The sequence below is a fragment of the Equus przewalskii genome, unplaced genomic scaffold (genome assembly GCF_037783145.1).
Source record: "Equus przewalskii isolate Varuska unplaced genomic scaffold, EquPr2 contig_R1988, whole genome shotgun sequence".
NCBI classification, from domain to species: Eukaryota; Metazoa; Chordata; class Mammalia; order Perissodactyla; family Equidae; genus Equus; species Equus przewalskii.
Window position 1 is genome coordinate 10,332 of NW_027228588.1, and position 3,894 is coordinate 14,225.

General features: G+C 36.4%; 1 long non-coding RNA gene across 1 annotated transcript; it reads right to left on the minus strand.

Moving 5' to 3' along the window:
* Positions 1-618: 618 nt before the first annotated feature.
* On the minus strand, positions 619-3,536 carry LOC139081402 (uncharacterized). Its single transcript, XR_011536497.1, has 3 exons — positions 3,417-3,536; positions 1,523-1,594; positions 619-1,126 (listed from the first exon to the last, which is right to left on the minus strand). It is a non-coding gene; the product is annotated as an uncharacterized lncRNA (long non-coding RNA).
* Between the last annotated feature and the right edge of the window lie 358 nt (positions 3,537-3,894).

Genomic DNA, 3,894 nt, shown 5'->3' on the forward strand with positions numbered 1-3,894 from the left:
CATTCTACATAATACCCACTTTCTCCAGAGGGGTGTGGAGAACCACATTAGATTTTGGTCAGCTCTGATGTGGTTGCCACCAGGTTGTTTGTCCTAATTCTCTAATAGTAAATGAACTTGACAAAGATTTCTCTTTTTTTCCACACTTGGACTTGAAACATTTCATTGTTTGTGGTCAAGTAGATTGATTCAAATAATCTCACAAAGCAAAAGGGTTCGTAGCTCAGGGAAGATGCTTTCCGAACATTTCCTGAATTGAGTTTGGATTGTTATCCTCATTAGATCTTTTACTTCTGGTGTTTCTCATACGCCTGCTGCCTGATTAAAACTCATGCTTACAATATGAATCAAGAAATGTGGCCAAAGAAGGAAGTGATTGGTTTTCAAAATAGACAGATGATCTCTGAATTTTTAACTACGAAGACATGCCTTTTATTTTACACACATTGAATAATGCACCTTTCCTGATACAAAATGTTAAGGGCTCTTTAGAGCAAGTAGCAAATTAGAATCCCCTTGACTGTCAACGAGTGGTTCCAGCAACATATCGATTATGACTGCTTGTAAAATAAAATTTGTCCCCAGTTTGTGTTATTATTTACAAAGTACAGTATTTGCTTTTTGCGTGTGTGAGTAGAAATTTAAACTTACTTTTTGGATATTGTTGAAATTATGCTGTTGATTTTCCCTCAATTTTTATTATGAAAACACTTAAGTATATAAAATAGTTAAATAAATAATTTTACTCCTTCTGCACAGATTTCACGCTTGACCTCGAGCCTTATTTGCTGACTCTCCCCCTCTCTCTTTTTCTCTGTCTCTCTTTTATTTATTTTAAATCACTTGCAATTCACGTATAGATTCCATGATACTTCATGCCTAGATAGTATATTTATACTCTGAGTTTTTCCAACAATGACTTCATAAATATTTTTAGATATATGATACAATTTAATTTCACTCGTTGAATTTGGTTGTTATATCTTCTTAGTCACTTTTCGACTCTCAGCTTGCTTCAACTTTTGTATTTTGTGACATCAATTTCTTATGAACTAATGACAGTTGTCTTATAGATTGTCCTGCTTATGGATTTACTTAATGATTTCTTCTTAATTCCATTTATTTCCTATAATTTAGAAACAAGGTTTAAGGAATTAATTATATTTAGATTAAATATTTTAGCACATATACTTCATGATGTATCATATCAGAAACACCATCAGTAGTTGCTTTTTCATTTTCTTTCAACATCATGTACAAGTTTGTGACAAGGCAAAAATTTTTTTCTGCTTTATTGAGATATAATTGCTAAGGTAGATCTTAAAAGGTCTCATCACCAGAAAAAAAATTGTAACTACATGAAAGTGTGCTTTTAATATCATTTTTAACTAGTGTCTTGTCTTTGTGGAAAGATAATGAAAATGGGCTTCTTTCTTCCCCACATTCAGTAATTCTGTAAGATTAGGCTATGTGATAGTCACAAATAAAGGGTTAAAATGTATTAAATTTTTGCAATTCCTACCTCACTCATGGACTTCATCATGCTTGTTTCATGAGCTTTAACATTTGTGTGACTCAAATATTTCACCAATATCTGAAAGTCAATATATAGCTATTAGCATCATTTTATCAACAAGCTTTGCCCATGGTATTGGTGTTTTATTCAAATTTGAAATGAAGGTAACCTAAAAGATTTCACAGTTATTAGTCAAGAATATGCTCGATCAGCAATAGCAGTGTGAAAATCAATAAACAGAAACCTCACTTAAAATAGAGTTGAGAGGCCAGAAAGGAGGGCTCTCACATGTACTAACCATTGCAGAGCCCAACAGGAAGAAGACTTCCTCTTCCTGCCCAGTAATAGCCAATGAGAGACTGTCACAACACAGCCAATGAAAAGCCACCACGCTTTGATCTCCCAGTCTCCTCGAATGGACTTTTGGCTTACAATAGCTCTCCCAACTTTCTTTGCCCCTCTATAAGAGGGTTTCTCCTCCCCTTGTTGCTCAGGACTTGCATGTGGCTCGCCATAGTTGCAGACTCCAAATTGCAGTTCTTTGCTGATCCCAGGTGAAGCCATTTTTGCTGGAGAAATAATTGGCTGTCTGTTTCTTTAAGGTCAAGACCAGAAACAATGTTGAAGTCACCATGTAATAGAACCTTCTAAATACTGACACTGAAATCAAATTGTAAATTAAAGCTCTTGTTTAGTTTATCCCTAACATGTGAATGCGTATACAAATGCAAAAATGAACAGTTTCTTAGAGAAAAATGAAATCTAAAATAAAAGTCTCTCTGTATCTTGAATCTAACTTACAATTTCCACTGTGTCATTCTATATCGGTCAAATGTTGCCAAAATAATATTGTGAAACAAACTACCCCACAATTCTGGATCCTGAAATGGGAATCATTCATTTTCATCTGTGTGTTTGTACGTAAGTTTATTTAGGGTGAGCTCATCTGGGCTTAGCTCCAAGCTGGAGATTGCCAGTTTCTTTCATCTGTCTCCCATTCTCTATGTATCAGCAGGCTAGCAGAGGCATCTTCTTCTTCTTCTTCTTCTTCTTCTTCTTCTTCTTCTTTTGAGGAAGATTAGCCCTGAGCTAACATCTACCGCCAAACCTCCTCTTTTTGCTAGGAAGATTGGCCCTGAACGTTATAACACCTTTGCCCATCTTCCTCTACTTTATATGTGGGACGCCTGCCACACTATGATTTGATAAGTGTGTGTAGGTCCACACCCAGGATCGGAACAGGCAAACCGTGGGCCTCTGAAGTGGAGCATGCGAAGTTAACTGCTATGCCACTGGATGGGCCCCAGAGGCATCTTCTTACTGTGGCAATACAAGAACCACATGAAGGAAAGTCCAACTGTGCAAGTCCATTTTAAGCCTCAATTTGCACAATGTCTGCTAGCATCCTTTGAATCAGGGAACCACATGCCCCAGTCCAAAGACAAAGGTTAGAGAAATAACCTCTGCCTCTAAAGGGAGAAAATGCAGGGTTATGTGACCAACTGCCTGGATACAGAAAGGAAAGAAGCATTTGTTCCAATTACTCCATTTAGTACACTTCCGATGTATTGTCCACTATGGACTCATCAAATGTAATAAGTATTTCCTGAACTTTCTATAAGCTTTCATGCTTTGGGCATTTAATTTCATTTGCCAATGACTTTTCCTAAATTTGTACTCTTTCCTTCTGTGTCTCCCTCTGTATCTGTCTCTCCCTCTTTCTTAGCCTATGAAAACAAGATGAAGTGTATATTCTCAGTGAGTTATTTTTCAAAACATCTAAATTTTTTTTTCTGTGACAGAGAGCAAAGAGAACAGAAAAAATGCGAAAGTCGTTAAAATATTTCGGGGCATAACTGAACTAACGAGGAGGAAGAGTACACAAAACAACCTTGGTTACCTGTCCCCCTTAGCGAACAAGTGTGAGGAATGTGCCCGTGCAGGGTTTCCTATTGACCGGGTCCCGGCTTCCTTTGCACGTGTAGCGCTGTACAGATATCTGCGCTCATGCTCTCCATCAGTACTGTGAATACAAAGTACACTGTAATTACAATGCAATCCACTGCTGGGAACTGCTGAGAGGCTAATTAAGTAATTCCTGCAAATTACTTTTAGATGCTTCAAGGAAAGTAGTTTATGGATGTCAATTATAGTATCGAAGTATTTGCTGCTAGTTATTGTCTGAAAAAAATGACTACTCCCATCTTTGTTCAATGTGTTGAATATTGTCCTTAGTTACATAACGTGTTGACAATTTTCCCTATTTTCCTTCCTAGAGAAGTAAATAAAGTTGTGTTCAAATTAACTGTGAACATAGAATTTTTCAAACAAGTAAATGGAAAATTACCTAAATAGATATTAATAAAAATAATTAAATA